Below are 17283 nucleotides of genomic sequence, written 5' to 3'. Positions count from 1 at the left end.
CCCTTCCTTTCCCACACCCTCCCCTACTTCTCTTGCTTTCTATTTTGCTCACATTTCCTCTGGCATTGCACAACACCCGCCTACACAGACACACAGAAACACACACACAGAGGGGCCTATTCAGCATCTTTTCCTCACCTCCTTTTTTTTCAGCTGCACAGAACAAAACCCTGCACTTGTGACTTTCAAAAGCATTTGTTTCACATGCAAAGATCTCAGACTCAGTCCTCAGCATCTCCAGGCAGGTTGCAGAGACCCTGCCTAATGATGATGATGATGATGATGATGATGATGATGATAATGATTTATTATTTATACCCCACCCATATGGCTGGGCTTAATAATAATAATAATAATAATAATAATAATAATAATTATTTATTATTTATACCCCACCCATTGGCTGGGCTTACCCAGCCACTCTGGACGGCTTCCAACAAAATATTAAAATATAGTAATGCATCAAGCATTAAAAGCTTCCCTAAATAGGGCTGCCTTCAGATGTCTTCTTAAAGTCTGGTAGTTGTTGTTCTCTTTGACATCTGGTGGGAGGGCGTTCCACAGGGCGGGCGCCACTACCAAGAAGGCCCTCTGCCTGGTTCACTGTAACATGGCTTCTCACAGGGAGGGAACTGCCAGAAGTCCCTCGGCGCTGGACCTCAGTGTCCGTGTAGAAGGATGGGAGTGGAGACGCTCCTTCAGATATACTGGACTGAGGCCGTTTAGGGCTTTAAAGGTCAGCACCAACACTTTGAATTGTGCTTGGAAATGTACTGGCAGCCAATGTAGGTCTTTCAGGATCGGTGTTATATGGTCTTGGCGGCCGCTCCCAGTCACCAGTCTAGCTGCCGCATTCTGATACCCTGTATAGCTGCTGCCAGTCCAGGCCGGAGAACTTAGAATCAACACTGTAGAGTTGGAAAAGATCCAGAGGGTCATCTGTTTCATGCCCCTACAATGCAGGAATAACAGTTAGCAAATACCTGACAGTTGGCCATCCAACCTTTGTTTAAAAACCTAAAATGAAGAAGAGCCCACCACCTTCTGAGGTAGTCCATTCCACCGCCCAACAGCTGTTACTGTCAGAAAATTCTTCCTAATGTTTAGTCAGAATCTCCCCTCTTGTCATTTGAATCCATTGGTTTGGGTTCTCCCCTCTGGAGGAGAAAGCAAGCTTGCTCCGCCCTTCATGTGACAGCCTTTCTGCTTTTTCCCCTCAACGCTGGTAGATGTAAAAGGAACTAGACCCAAACATGAATGGAATCCCAACATTACAGGATTATAGCTTTTATCTTTGTGATGATTCCAACTGTCATCAGCTCAGCTGTGTGGGAGGACAACTGCATGGCAGGAGTTATAAAGGAAACTGCCTTATGCCAAGTCAGAACGCTGGTGCATGTACCTCAGTATTGTCCACTCTGACTGGCAGCAGCTCTCAAAGGTTTCATAACATCAGAAGCGCCTGTTGGATCAGGCCAGTGGTCCACCTAGTCTAGCATCTTGTTCTCGCAATGGCTGAACAATTGCCTGTGGGAAACCAGCAAGGAGGATTTGAGCGCAAGTGCCCTCTCTCTTCCCTCTTGTGGTCTCGAGCAACTGGTATTCAGAAGCGCTGCTGCCTCCAACTGTGGAAGCAGAGCAAAACCACAACTGCCCCTGAGGCAAGAGTGGAACTCCATCAAGTCCCCTCCTATGGGGATTCTAACTGCTGTCAAGACTCAGGCTCCATCATGGCAGGAGCTGGCCTCTCTTCCTGGACTGGATGCTCCTGGATCTGATCAGCTGCGGAGGTGGGTGGGTGGGGGCAGAGAGGATGCTTGTGTGGGGAGGGACTGCTCAGGAACCAGGCAGCCAGAGCCACTGGCATGGGTTGCAACTTTAAGGACTGTAAACAGTGCCGGATTAAGTATAGGCTAAGTAGGCTGAGGCCTAGGGCCTCTAAATCTAGGGGGCCTCCCCAGCCCACCTGCCCCCCAGCAGGCAGCCTCCCCTCTCCCAAAATTGCAAACCCAAGACTTCACGCAAGGGCAGGGCAACTCAGGCCCAGCAACTATAAGACTCAGAGCCAGCCAGTGGGGCCCAATTTGAACTCTGGGGCCCAACTTAAAAAAATAATTGTGGGGCCCCAGTTCACAGCCCAAGTCTGCAGAATCTTAGAGATATAAATAAAATCCATCTAGATTGCCCTGGTGCAGGGGGGCCCTTAGGAGCGGCCTGCAGGGCCCAGTTTAGCCCCATTGCTCCAATTGCCTTCAGGCCAGCCCTGATGAGACTGTGCAGGGGTTGAACTGACAAGTCCTGCCCCTTTAGGTCCCTGGTGCCACTATTCAGAGTACAAACTCCAGGACTCCAGAGCCAGCAGGCCCAGAGTCAACAGCCAGCTGCACAGCCTTCCCCAGCTCAAGGGTCAGGTCTGTAGTGGTCAGTGGGAGAGTCGGAGTGAGGGGCCGGCTGGGGCAGATAGACCAGGCAAGCAAGCTCTGCCAAGTCCCTTCCATTCCTTCCCTCCTCCTTGGCTTGAACAGAGCAAGGCAAGCACATGCGACTGGCACTGGCCTCACCCCTCCCAGGCAAGGAAGTCTATCTTTCACACTGCACAGAGCCCTTTCGGTGCCTGCAGCATGAGAGAGGCCTTGGGGAGGCAGAGAGGCAGAGAGAGGCAGAGAGAGGCCTTGGGGATCAGGGAAGGCAGCAGTGGGAAGGGGGGATCCTCAGAGGGATCCAGAACTACCTGTAGAAGGCAGGAGGCCAGGCTGTAGGTTGGTAACTGGACCTCATCCCAAGGGAAAATAAGTATAGGGATCAGTTCAGGGACAGAGGAACTGTGCTTTTTGTCTTATTTTATTTGTGCCAGGTGGTGTTTTCCTTTCTGTGTTTGGTTTAAAGTGCCTTTTTGTGTTTAAAATCCTGTTACTTGTAAATAGTCAATAAAATATTTATTCTTTGTTTAAAAGCCTAGCCTGGTGCTCTGACCACGGAGTTTCCCCCGTTCTGTCCACTACCAGTGCCTTAAGAAGGTTCCTGGGAGGGGGAAAGCCCAAAAATGTGCAGGTGCCAACCCTCCAGGAGAAACCCAAAGGGGTTTTCATCTCCAAACCCCAGGAGTCAGCCAGAAGGGTCTCAAGAAAGGCATAGGGAAGTCAGTGAGTGGTGGCAGCTACTGAAGAGTGATAGAAGCCCACCAAGTTTATCCAGTTGATTTTTTTTATTTTTTTTTAGATTCTAACCTGAGCAAGAGTAAAAGATTTGAAAGTGGTGCTAGCAAGTGCAAGAGATAGAGACTCAAAAATGCTATGGTGGTAAAGACCAATCACTGCTTTTGTGCATCAACCACCCATTGAAGCAACAAGAGCCAACAGTAAAGCTATCCAGCCTGAGCCAAGTACTAGCATGCAACCAGAAAAAACCTCCCTGAAAGACTTAGCTGGATATATATTACCTTGAGTAATATCCCCATGTATGACTTATCTCGTGGGTAGGCAAACTAAGGCCCAGGGACTAGATCCGGCCCAATCGACTTCTCAGTCCGGCCCGCGGACGGTCCAGGAATGAGCGTGTTTTTACATGAGTAGAATGTGTCCATTTATTTAAAATGCATCTCTGGGTTATTTGTTGGGCATAGGAATTCATTTTTTTGTTTGTTTTTTTCAAAATATAGTCTGGCCCCCCCACAAGGTCTGAGGGACAGTGGACCAGCCCCCTGCTGAAAAAGTTTGCTGACCCCTGACTTAGCTGGATATATTATATTACCTTGAGTATGACTGAAGTGTTAGTTCACCCTATAATTCTACATGGGAATATTATACAGTGGTACCTCTGGTTACATACTTCATTCCAGAGGTCCATTCTTAACCTGAAACTGTTCTTAACCTGAAGCATCACTTTAGCTAATGGGGCCTCCTCCTGCTGCCGTGCCGCCAGAGCACAATTTCTGTTCTCATCCTGAAGCAAAGTTCTTAACCCGAGGTACTATTTCTGGGTTAGCGGAGTCTGTAACCTGAAGCGTCTGTAACCTGAAGCATCTGTAACCCGAGGTACCACTGTACATCTCACTGTAGTGGGGAAGACTGTGGCCTGTGCGTTTGTGCTTAGTCTGCTGCCAAGGTGATATCTGTTGATGGGCAACTTCAGTGCCCCTGCTCTTCCTTCTGTATCAACCAGACCTGGAATGCACAGCCATTCAAATAGAGGACACCTTCATACAGAGAATGGTCACCTGTCCACATCCTCTGATAGCCCTGAAAACTGACCACTGTCTTCTGTAAAATAGGACACCTGAGCATCTTATATTTGCTGTTCTTCTTCTGCTGATGAGTGAACGTGATGCCATTTCTCTTCCATCCCGGCCTTTTCCACATTCTGCATAATCTAAATAGGATCCATTTGTTTGTATATTTAGGTTACTTCCTAAACAAACAATGCAAATTAAGAGACAGTCTTTATATATATATATATATATATGATAAATATTTTGTTCCCTGTGGCTGGGAGTGCTAGGATGAGAAGCATCCATGTAATCCACCTTGTCTTAGACACACACCAGTGATATATCAGGGGAGCACCTTGCTTGATTTAGTTTTTTTGGGGGGAGAGATAGATAAAGAGATAGAGAGAAGAGATAGAGAGATAGAGAGGTTGCATTGGAAGTAAGCAAGGGCACCGCAGGGACTTGAACCCCGTCCTGGAAACCAGGAGTGCCAACCACCAGTGCCTTTTGCTTTTTTTGCTTTTTCTTTTTTTTTTTGGCAATGCAACAAGGTGAAAAGCAAAACCTGAGCGAACACTCTGAATACTGAATGTTCTCTCAGGAAAAAGAAAACCCTTAAGAGTTATGAAGTTGCAGACAGTACACAATCGAGGTTTTATCCCTTGCCAAGCAAGGGATATTCTTTTTTATTTTTATTATTATTTATTCATTTTACAATACAAGAATATAAACACATAACACAATTTTTCACAAATACATTTTTTGGAGTGCCCTCAGCTCCTCTGCAAATCCTCCGTTTTAATCCTTCTTCCACATTTCTTAATCTATTATTGCCTTTTATTAAAAGCCTCCTCCCTCTTATTCCCTTTTTTACAATATTTCTAATATTATTTTCACAGAGCCTCTTGCAAACCTACAAACGTTAAATGTTCGTCGCAAATACTTTTCAAATAGTCTACAAATTTACTCCAGTCTTCAGTGAACCTGTGGTCTCGTAGGTCTCAGATCTTTCCTCTTAATTTATCAAGTTCTGCGTATTCCATTAACTTCATTCTCCATTCTTTCATCAACGGTAATTCTTCTTGTTTCCATTTTTGGGCTAGCAGTATTCTTGCCAGCCAAGCAAGGGATATTCACCTAGTTGTGTTTAAGTCGCAGAGTGCCATTTTGACTGCCATTAATTTTCAGGGCAGAACACAGAGAGAGGCTGGTTCAGTCTTGAAAGTCACCTTTTTGTTTGTCCCTCTGAAGTGTGAATTCATGGGCCTGGAAGTTCCTTCTGCTGGTCTGTGAAAAGCAATCTGGACTCATTAGCTTGTCGCCAGACCAATTCCAGAGAAATGGAACACAGCTGTTCTTACCAACCTGACTTCTGCCGGAGGAGTTGGCTTCCCCTGAGTGTTGTGGGCTCTGGGACAGAACTGTGAAGAGATCAAGCGAATGGAAATGGAGAGGCCAGCACAAAAGGATTGTACTGAAAAAGATCACTAAATTGTTGTGTGAACTTCACTTGCTTGCAAAATTCTATTTCTTGTGTCACTGAGGTGCACCTGGAAGAGACTAGGGTCTTCAGCAGCCCTCCCCTCCAGACAGAGGAGAAAAAAACAACAGGTTAACTAAAGCAGTGCAGTCAAGACACAGGTATTTCTCAATCCTATGCTGCAGATGTTCACTTGATGTATCAAGAGCTCTGACAGTGCCTCACAGTGGTACCTCGGGTTAAGTACTTAATTCGTTCTGGGGGTCCGTTCTTAACCTGAAACTGTTCTTAACCTGAAGCACAACTTTAGTTAATGGGGCCTCCTGCTGCCACCGCACCGCCACTGCACGATTTCTGTTCTCATCCTGAAGCAAAGTTCTTAACCCAAGGTACTATTTCTGGGTTAGCGGAGTCTGTAACCTGAAGTGTCTGTAACCTGAAGCATATGTAACCCGAGGTACCACTGTACTTGTCAGTTGAGCAGGCAATCTGCTTCAGGCACAGGTAGCTCTGTGAGGTCTGTAAAAAAAAGAGCTGGAACAAAGCAAGGTTGGCTGTCCCACCAAAAGATGTACCTTATTGTGTGGTGATGGCACAGGAAAGGGCCTCCCTTGCAGCGGTGTCCCGACAAGAGAAGTCCCTCCAGGTAGAAGCACAGAGAGTGACTGCATTAGGCTTTCGAGTTCGCAGCTCATCTGAAAAAGTGATTGAATAACCAACATTGCTCAATACAAGCTCTTTGGGATATTTAGTTTGCATATTTGATGTATTATTCCATTTGGAGCCTACCTTTTCTCTAACGGGCTCAGGGTGCTTGAATGGTCCCCCTCACTGCGAGCTGAAAGAATCTTTGTACAAAGAGTTGCAGGCATGACACAGCACATATTTTCTCCTCGGCCAAGCACGAGATACCCACCTAGTTGACCTTCAGCCAGAAGAAACACAACTGTATTGCTGGTATAATTACAATAGAGCAGTTAGAGATTAAAGGTAAAGGTAAAGGGACCCTTGACCATTAGGTCCAGTCGTGACCGACTCTGGGGTTGCGGTGCTCATCTCGCTTTATTGGCCGAGGGAGCCGGCGTACAGCTTCCGGGTCATGTGGCCAGCATGACTAAGCCGCGTCTGGCGAACCAGAGCAGCGCACGGAAACGCTGTTTACCTTCCCGCCAGAGCGGTACCTATTTATCTACTTGCACTTTGACGTGCTTTCGAACTGCTAGGTTGGCAGGAGCCGGGACCGAGCAACGAGAGCTCGCACAGTTGCAGGGATTCGAACCGCTGACCTTCTGATCGGCAAGTCCTAGGCTCTGTGGTTTACCCACAGAGCCACCCGCGTCCCACTTAGAGATTACTTGTTAGTTATTATCGCCGCCTCTGATAATACAAAAGTATTGCAGCTAAAGGTAACTAAGTGAGACATTACAGACAAAGGAAGAAGTTTGCTACACCAGGTTTTTTAATATATTACCTTAGGAACAGAACTACTGGCAAGAATCAAAGTTTTAGTATTTGTCAGAAACCGGACAACTATCAACCCTATCATGCAAGTTTTCACCAAAAAGCCAGTAACACAATTTTGGACAAATTAAATTTCTAATAAAGTCTCAGCATTGATGGATCGTGTTTCCCGCATTAAACAGCCCTATTTGCACCCCAGGCAAAGAAAATTGGGAGCTACATGCCTCCTTTATCTACAGGATATAGGGGTACAGATCTCTATTCCAAAATGTTTCACAAATGTGGGTTGTTATGATTTTGCGTGCCCCATCTGGTCATTAGTGGAACGTTCAGCCACCCTCTTATTTACGAGTGAAAATGGCCAGTCAGGATTCCTAAGCTTATAATAACTTCTCAGTCAATTCAGCCTTATCTTGTGAGCCCCCCCACACCCCTCTGGTCATTAGTGGAACGTTCAGCCACCCTCTTATGTATGAGTGAAAATGGCCAGAGAGTTTCAAATATTTCAGCCTTACCATTAGCAGACAAAGTTTTCTGCCCTTTATGTACAGGAAAATATGGTCAAGGCTCATTCCTACTAATTATGAATTTGTAGGTGCTTAAACGTTTGCTGGACTTCAGCATGTTTGAAAATTTGCTTACAAATGGCTGACAAAATGGTGGAAACCCCTAAACACCCGCTCCAATCCTCGCAGACACATTTCCTTCCATACAGCCACAGTTCCACAGGGTTGGAAGAGACCCTGGGGTCACCTAGTCCAACTCTCTGAAATACAGGAAACCCAGCAGCTATCTACCCTATCATGCAAGTTTTCACCAAATAGCTAGTAATACCATTTTGGTCAAATAAAATTTCTAATAAAGTCTCAGCGTTAATGGAGCTTGTTTCCCGCATTAAACAGCCATATTTGCACCCCAGGCAAAGAAAATCGGGAGCTACATGCCTCCTTTATCTACAGGATATAGGGGTACAGATCTCTATTCCAAAATGTTTCACAAATGTGGGTTGTTATGATTTTGCATGCCCCATCTGGTCATTAGTGGAACGTTCAGCCACCCTCTTATTTACGAGTGAAAATGGCCAGTCAGGATTCCTAAGCTTATAATAACTTCTCAGTCAATTCAGCCTTATCTTGTGAGCCCCCCCACACCCCTCTGGTCATTAGTGGAACGTTCAGCCACCCTCTTATGTATGAGTGAAAATGGCCAGAGAGTTTCAAAGATTTGCACCCCAGGCAAAGAAAATTGGGAGCTACATGCCTCCTTTATCTACAGGATATAGGGGTACAGATCTCTATTTCAAAATGTTTCACAAAGGTGGGTTGTTATTATTTTGTGTGCCCCATCTGGTCATCAGTGGAACGTTCAGCCACCCTCTTATTTACGAGAGAAAATGGCCAGTCAGGATTCCTAAGCTTTCAACTATTTTCGCAGTCATTTCATCCTAATCTTGTGTGCCCCACTACACCCCCTCTGGTCATTAGTGGAACGTTCAGCCACCCTCTTATGGATGAGTGAAAATGGCCAGAGAGTTTCAAATATTTCCTCAATCATTTCAGCCTTACCATTAGCAGACAAAGTTTTCTGCCCTTTATGTACAGGAAAATATGGTCAAGGCTCATTCCTACTAATTATGAATTTGTAGGTGCTTAAACGTTTGCTGGAGTTTAGCATGATTGAAATTTTGCTTACAAATGGCTGACAAAATGGTGGAAACCCCTAAATACCCACTCCAATCCTTGCAGACACATTTCCTTCCATACAGCCACAGATCCGCAGGGTTTGAAGAGACCCTGGGGTCACCTAGTCCAACTCTCTGAAATACAGGAAACCCAGCAGCTCTACCCTATCATGCAAGTTTTCACCAAAAAGCCAGTAACACAATTTTGGTCAAATTCAATTTCTAATAAAGTCTCAGCGTTAATGGATCGTGTTTCCCGCATTAAACAGCCCTATTTGAACCCCAGGCAAGGAAAATTGGGAGCTACATGCCTCCTTTATCTACAGGATATAGGGGTACAGATCTCTATTCCAAAATGTTTCACAAATGTGGGTTGTTATGATTTTGCATGCCCCATCTGGTCATTAGTGGAACGTTCAGCCACCCTCTTATTTACGAGTGAAAATGGCCAGTCAGGATTCCTAAGCTTATAATAACTTCTCAGTCAATTCAGCCTTATCTTGTGAGCCCCCCCACACCCCTCTGGTCATTAGTGGAACGTTCAGCCACCCTCTTATGTATGAGTGAAAATGGCCAGAGAGTTTCAAAGATTTGCACCCCAGGCAAAGAAAATTGGGAGCTACATGCCTCCTTTATCTACAGGATATAGGGGTACAGATCTCTATTTCAAAATGTTTCACAAAGGTGGGTTGTTATTATTTTGTGTGCCCCATCTGGTCATCAGTGGAACGTTCAGCCACCCTCTTATTTACGAGAGAAAATGGCCAGTCAGGATTCCTAAGCTTTCAACTATTTTCGCAGTCATTTCATCCTAATCTTGTGTGCCCCACTACACCCCCTCTGGTCATTAGTGGAACGTTCAGCCACCCTCTTATGGATGAGTGAAAATGGCCAGAGAGTTTCAAATATTTCCTCAATCATTTCAGCCTTACCATTAGCAGACAAAGTTTTCTGCCCTTTATGTACAGGAAAATATGGTCAAGGCTCATTGCTACTAATTATGAATTTGTAGGTGCTTAAACGTTTGCTGGACTTCAGCATGTTTGAAAATTTGCTTACAAATGGCTGACAAAATGGTGGAAACCCCTAAACACCCACTGCAATCCTCGCAGACACATTTCCTTCCATACAGCCACAGTTCCACAGGGTTGGAAGAGACCCTGGGATCACCTAGTCCAACTCTCTGAAATACAGGAAACCCAGCAGCTATCTACCCTATCATGCAAGTTTTCATCAAATAGCTAGTAATACCATTTTGGTCAAATAAAATTTCTAATAAAGTCTCAGCGTTAATGGAGCTTGTTTCCCGCATTAAACAGCCCTATTTGCACCCCAGGCAAAGAAAATCGGGAGCTACATGCCTCCTTTATCTACAGGATATAGGGGTACAGATCTCTATTCCAAAATGTTTCACAAATGTGGGTTGTTATGATTTTGCGTTCCCCATCTGGTCATTAGTGGAACGTTCAGCCACCCTCTTATTTACGAGTGAAAATGGCCAGTCAGGATTCATAAGCTTTCAACTATTTTCGCAGTGAATTCAGCCTTATCTTGTGAGCCCCACCACACCCCTCTGGTCATTAGTGGAACGTTCTGCCACCCTCTTATGTATGAGTGAAAATGGCCAGAGAGTTTCAAATATTTCAGCCTTACCATTAGCAGACAAAGTTTTCTGCCCTTTATGTACAGGAAAATATGGTCAAGGCTCATTCCTACTAATTATGAATTTGTAGGTGCTTAAACGTTTGCTGGACTTTAGCATGTTTGAAATTTTGCTTACAAATGGCTGACAAAATGGTGGAAACCCCTAAATATCCACTCCAATCCTTGCAGACACATTTCCTTCCATACAGCCACAGATTCGCAGGGTTGGAAGAGACCCTGGGGTCACCTAGTCCAACTCTCTGAAAAAAGAGGAAACCCAGCAGCTATCAACCCTATCATGCAAGTTTTCACCAAAAAGCCAGTAACACAATTTTGGTCAAATTCAATTTCTAATAAAGTCTCAGCGTTAATGGAGCTTGTTTCCCGCATTAAACAGACCCATTTGCACCCCAGGCAAAGAAAATTGGGAGCTACATGCCTCCTTTATCTACAGGATATAGGGGTACAGATCTCTGTTCCAAAATGTTTCACAAATGTGGGTTGTTATGATTTTGCGTGCCCCATCTGGTCATTAGTGGAACGTTCAGCCACCCTCTTATTTACGAGTGAAAATGGCCAGTCAGGATTCCTAAGCTTTCAATATCTTCTCAGTCAATTCAGCCTTATCTTGTGAGCCCCCCCACACCCCTCTGGTCATTAGTGGAACGTTCAGCCACCCTCTTATGTATGAGTGAAAATGGCCAGAGAGTTTCAAATATTTGCACCCCAGGCAAAGAAAATTGGGAGCTACATGCCTCCTTTATCTACAGGATAAAGGGGTACAGATCTCTATTTCAAAATGTTTCACAAATATGGGTTGTTATGATTTTGCGTGCCCCATCTGGTCATTAGTGGAACGTTCAGCCACCCTCTTATTTACGAGTGAAAATGGCCAGTCAGGATTCCTAAGCTTTCAACTATTTTCGCAGTCATTTCATCCTAATCTTGTGTGCCCCACTACACCCACTCTGGTCATTAGTGGAACGTTCAGCCACCCTCTTATGGATGAGTGAAAATGGCCAGAGAGTTTCAAATATTTCAGCCTTACCATTAGCAGACAAAGTGTTCTGCCCTTTATGTACAGGAAAATATCGTCAAGGCTCATTCTTATTAATTATGAATTTGTATGTGCTTAAACGTTTGCTGGACTTTAGCATGTTTGTAGTTTTGCTTACAAATGGCTGACAAAATGGTGGAAACCCCTAAATACCCACTCCAATCCTTGCAGACACATTTCCTTCCATACAGCCACAGATCCGCAGAGTTGGAAGAGACCCTGGGGTCACCTAGTCCAACTCTCTGAAATACAGGAAACCCAGCAGCTATCTACCCTATCATGCAAGTTTTCACCAAAAAGCCAGTAACACAATTTTGGTCAAATTCAATTTCTAATAAAGTCTCAGCGTTAATGGATCGTGTTTCCCGCATTAAACAGCCCTATTTGCACCCCAGGCAAAGAAAATTGGGACTACATGCCTCCTTTATTTACAGGATATAGGGGTACAGATCTCTATTCCAAAATGTTTCACAAATGTGGGTTGTTATGATTTTGCGTGCCCCATCTGGTCATTAGTGGAACAATCAGCCACCCTCTTATTTACGAGTGAAAATGGCCGGTCAGGATTCATAAGCTTTCAACTACTTTCGCAGTCAATTCAGCCTTATCTTGTGAGCCCCACCCCCACCCCTCTGGTCATTAGTGGAACGTTCAGCCACCCTCTTATGTATGAGTGAAAATGGCCAGAGAGTTTCAAATATTTTAGCCTTACCATTAGCAGACAAAGTTTTCTGCCCTTTATGTACAGGAAAGTATGGTGAAGGCTCATTCCTACTAATTATGAATTTGTATGTGCTTAAACGTTTGCTGTACTTTTGCATGTTTGTAGTTTTGCTTACAAATGGCTGACAAAATGGTGGAAACCCCTAAATACCCACTCCAATCCTCGCAGACACATTTCCTTCCATATAGCCACAGATTCGCAGGGTTGGAAGAGACCCTGGGGTCACCTAGTCCAACTCTCTGAAATACAAGAAACCCAGTAGCTATCTACCCTATCATGCAAGTTTTCACCAAAAAGCCAGTAACACAATTTTGATCAAATTCAATTTCTAATAAAGTCTCAGCGTTAATGGATCGTGTTTCCCGCATTAAACAGCCCTATTTGCACCCCAGGCAAAGAAAATTGGGAGCTACATGCCTCCTTTATCTACAGGATATAGGGGTACAGATCTCTATTCCAAAATGTTTCACAAATGTGGGTTGTTATGATTTTGCGTGCCCCATCTGGTCATTAGTGGAACGTTCAGCCACCCTCTTATTTACAAGTGAAAATGGCCAGTCAGGATTCCTAAGCTTTCAATAACTTCTCAGTCAATTCAGCCTTATCTTGTGAGCCCCCCCCCACACCCATCTGGTCATTAGTGGAACGTTCAGCCACCCTCTTATGTATGAGTGAAATGGCCAAAGAGTTTCAAATATTTGCACCCCAGGCAAAGAAAATTGGGAGCTACATGCCTCCTTTATCTACAGGATAATTGGGTACAGATCTCTATTCCAAAATGTTTCACAAATGTCGGTTGTTATGATTTTGCGTGCCCCATCTGGTCATTAGTGGAACAATCAGCCACCCTCTTATCTACGAGTGAAAATGGCCAGTCAGGATTCCTAAGCTTTCAATAACTTCTCAGTCAATTCAGCCTTATCTTGTGAGCCCCACAACACCCCTCTGGTCATTAGTGGAATGTTCAGCCACCCCCTTATGTATGAGTGAAAATGGCCAGAGAGTTTCAAATATTTGCACCCCAGGCAAAGAAAATTGGGAGCTACATGCCTCCTTTATCTACAGGATATAGGGGTACAGATCTCAAATTTTTCCCCAATCATTTCACTTGATCTTAGCCAAAAGGCCAAGAAGCGATGCCCAATCATTTCAGCCTTACCATTAGCAGACAAAGTTTTCTGCCCTTTATGTACAGGAAAATATGGTCAATGCTCATTCTTATTAATTATGAATTTGTATGTGCTTAAACGTTTGCTGGACTTTAGCATGTTTGAAGTTTTGCTTACAAATGGCTGACAAAATGGTGGAAACCCCTAAATACCCGCTCCAATCCTCGCAGACACATTTCCTTCCATACAGCCACAGATCCGCAGGGTTGGAAGAGACCCTGGGGTCACCTAGTCCAACTCTCTGAAATACAGGAAACCCAGCAGCTATCAACCCTATCATGCAAGTTTTCACCAAATAGCTAGTAATACCATTTTGGTCAAATCAAATTTCTAATAAAGTCTCAGCGTTAATGGATCGTGTTTCCCACATTAAACAGCCCTATTTGAACCCCAGGCAAAGAAAATTGGGAGCTACATGCCTCCTTTATCTACAGGATATAGGGGTACAGATCTCTATTCCAAAATGTTTCACAAATGTGAGTTGTTATGATTTTGCGTGCCCCATCTGGTCATTAGTGGAACGTTCAGCCACCCTCTTATTTACGAGTGAAAATGGCCAGTCAGGATTCATAACCTTTCAACTATTTTCGCAGTCATTTCAGCCTTATCTTGTGAGCCCCACCACACCCCTCTGGTCATTAGTGGAACGTTCTGCCACCCTCTTATGTATGAGTGAAAGTGGCCAGAGAGTTTCAAATATTTCAGCCTTACCATTAGCAGACAAAGTTTTCTGCCCTTTATGTACAGGAAAATATGGTCAAGGCTCATTCCAGTAATTATGAATTTGTATGTGCTTAAACGTTTGCTGGACTTTTGCATGTCTGAAGTTTTGCTTTTAAATGGCCGAAGATGGTGAAAACCTCTAGAATCTAGATACTCACTCCAATGCCTCTACCAAGCCGCCTCTACCATTGCTATCAGTAGGTTCATCCTCAAAATGCCTTATTTGTTTTTTTCACACTGAAATCCGCAAGGCAACTGTTACAAGACAAAGGAAGCAGTTTGATGCATCAGATTTTAAAATGGCTATTCTAAATGTATTACCTTGGGAGCAGAAGTGCTTGTGAGGATCCAAACCATGTTTGGATCCTTCTGGATTTATACACATCTGAAGGAATAAAAACTCAACAATATTTTGGTGAGCCTCTTCTGCAGTTGCCCAGTAACTACAATTAGGTATAATACTCTCACCCTTAGTTGGTTGCTTTTTGCTGCTGCTTCTTTTGGCTTTCTCAGTTATTTCCTCCTTTTTTTGCTTCCCCCAGAACCAATTCTTGATCCTAGTGGCTGCCAAACTTTTCTTGTTCAATAGTTTTCGTGCCTTCATTCTGTTCTAACTTCACCAGTCTGAAATGGCTCCTGGAATGCTTGTCAGTTGCCTTGATTCCCATCAGGGAAAAGGGTGGGGTATTAATAATAACAAAAGCAATAGCAATAACAACAACAACAACAATAATAATAATAATAATAATAATAATAATAATGCCTCTTCCTAGCTTCATATGCCAAATGCCACCACTTTTAAGCCAGCTGTTCAAGAGGGTTTGTTATTCTATTCCTTGGAAGCCACATTATAAATAAAATGAAGTTCTGCCCATCAGCAAAGGAGCTTATCTATAGTCCCCAAGAAGGTATCACAAAATGGCTGCAAAGCATTTTTGTCAACAAGGCAACCTGAGATAACATGAAATTAAAAGGAACTATGTTGTCTTCTCCCCCTCTGCTTTGCTCTTTATCACATGCACAGCCTTCTTTCCCCCTGGATCCCCCTCCCCTTCTCACTTCTAAGTCTTACCTATGTTAAAATCTTCCCAATTTTGGTTTTTCTAACTTCTGGAGCGAAGTTCTGGAGCGAGTGGTCACAGACCAGATCCAGGTGTTCTTGGAAGAAGCTGATTTTCTGGATCCATTTCAATCAGGGTTTAGGCCTGGTTTTGGCACAGAGACTGTCTTGGTCACCCTGTGTGATGACCTGTCAAGAGAGAGACAAGGGAAACATGTCCCTGTTAATTCTTCTCAACCTCTCAGCGGCTTTCGATGCCATTGACCACAGTATCCTTCTGGAGCAACTCTCTGAACTAGGAGTAAGTGGCACCAATTTGCGGTGGTTCCAGTCCTACTTGGATGGTTGCTCCCGGAGGGTGTTACTTTTCAGCCCCGTGGAACCTCCAACAGGGGTTCCGCAGGGCTCAATTCTATCCCCCATGATGTTTAACCCTGCTCTGGATGGGGTTACACCGCCCCTGAAGGAGTAGGTTTGTAGCTTGGGGGTACTCCCGGATCCTTTGCTGTTGCTTGAGGCTTAGATCACCTCAGTGGCCCAGAGTGCCTTCCATCAGCTTCGGCTGGTGGCCCAGCTACACCTCTATCTGGACAGGGATAGCCTAACTACTGTTGTCTATGCTCTGGTAACCTCAAGGTTAGATTACTGCAATACATTATGCATAGGGCTGCCTTTAAAGAAGGTTCAGAAACTTCAGCTGGTGCAGAATACAGTGGCCAGGTTACTCACTGCAGCAAGACGGTTTGAGCATATTACACCAATCCTGGTCCAACTGCACTGGCGACCAGTTAGTTTCTGGGACCAATTCAAAGTGCTTGTGTTGACCTATAAAGCCTTAAACAGCTCAGGACCACAATACTTCAAGGAAAGCCTCCTCCCATATGAACCTACCCAGACCCTGAGATCATCTTCTGAGGCCCTTCTTTGTGTGCCTCACCCATGTGAGGTCCAGAGGGTGGCAACACAAGAAGAGGCCTTCTCTGCAGTGGCTCCCCACCTGTGGAATGCTCTCCCCAGTGAGGTTTGCCTGGCGCCTTCACTATATACTTTAGGCACCAGGCAAAAATGTCCCTTTTAAACAAGGCCTTTGCCTGACCTGATCTACATCGTATACCCTTTTTAAAATGCTGGCTCTTTTTTGGGGGTGGGGTTATTGGGTTGTTATTGTTCTGATTTTGTGTATTTGATATTTTATGTGAACAGCCCTGAGACCTTCGAGTATAGGGAGGTATAGAAAACAAACAAACAACAACTTCGGCAACAGAAATCCCAGCCTTCTATTTTCTGTATTTATTCTTCAATCTGCTTGAAGCAGACTTCATATCCACCTACCGTTATTTCCTGTGCTCCTTTTCTTTTCTTTTTTAATATCATATTTATTAAGTTTTTAACAAGAAGAAAAAAGGTTACAAAACAGTACACGGTAAACAAAAAAACACAAGAGAAATAAAAAAAACAAAATTTAACATAAAAAGATAAAATGAAAAAATAAAAATCCCTCATTCTGATATCTTATCATTCATTTTCTTATTTTCATGACTTCCTCACGCCTCCCTTTTTTGAATTCCAGTTAAATAGTTAGTTCAGCAAATCCATACCCTCTTTATTTACTCTTAATTTACTCTTAATTCTTTGTCTTCACCTAATATAACTTCAAATTTTCATCTAATATCAATCCAATTTTACATACTCCTATTTTACCTTATTGCTAAAACCACTTCATTTCATTCTAGCATCATTAACATTCAAAAATTTTATAGTGTTTCTGTAAATAATCTTTGAATTTCTTCCAGTCCTCTTCTTCCACCAACTCTTCTCCCTGGTCTCGGATTCTGCCAGTCATTTCCGCCAATTCCATATAGTCCATTACTTTCATCTGCCATTCTTCCAGAGTGGGTAAATCTTGTGTCTTCCAATACTTCGCGATGAGTATTCTTGCTGCTGTTGTTGCATACATAAAGAAAATTCTGTCCTTCTTTGGCACCAATTGGCCGACCATGCCCAGGAGAAAGGCCTCTGGTTTCTTCAGAAAGGTATATTTAAATACCTTTTTCATTTCATTATAGATCATCTCCCA

At 43.9% G+C, this 17283-nt stretch overlaps 2 long non-coding RNA genes across 3 annotated transcripts; both read right to left on the bottom strand.

The window, feature by feature from the left end:
* Positions 1 to 4035: 4035 nt before the first annotated feature.
* Positions 4036 to 7751, bottom strand: LOC309333874. Of its 2 annotated transcripts, none has more exons than XR_014152740.1 (4): positions 6157 to 7751; positions 5573 to 5907; positions 5437 to 5494; positions 4036 to 4368 (listed from the first exon to the last, which is right to left on the bottom strand). It is a non-coding gene; the product is annotated as an uncharacterized lncRNA (long non-coding RNA). The 2 variants fall into 2 exon arrangements; XR_014152741.1 differs by lacking the exon at positions 4036 to 4368 and adding an exon at positions 4972 to 5344.
* A 5694-nt stretch (positions 7752 to 13445) lies between these two features.
* LOC309333883 lies at positions 13446 to 16544 on the bottom strand. Its single transcript, XR_014152753.1, has 3 exons — positions 16098 to 16544; positions 15219 to 15395; positions 13446 to 14802 (listed from the first exon to the last, which is right to left on the bottom strand). It is a non-coding gene; the product is annotated as an uncharacterized lncRNA (long non-coding RNA).
* Positions 16545 to 17283: the final 739 nt, after the last annotated feature.

This window comes from Podarcis erhardii, assembly GCF_964252035.2.
Source record: "Podarcis erhardii genome assembly, chromosome: Z".
Taxonomy (NCBI): Eukaryota; Metazoa; Chordata; class Lepidosauria; order Squamata; family Lacertidae; genus Podarcis; species Podarcis erhardii.
This window is presented reverse-complemented; position numbering and strand designations above follow the sequence as displayed.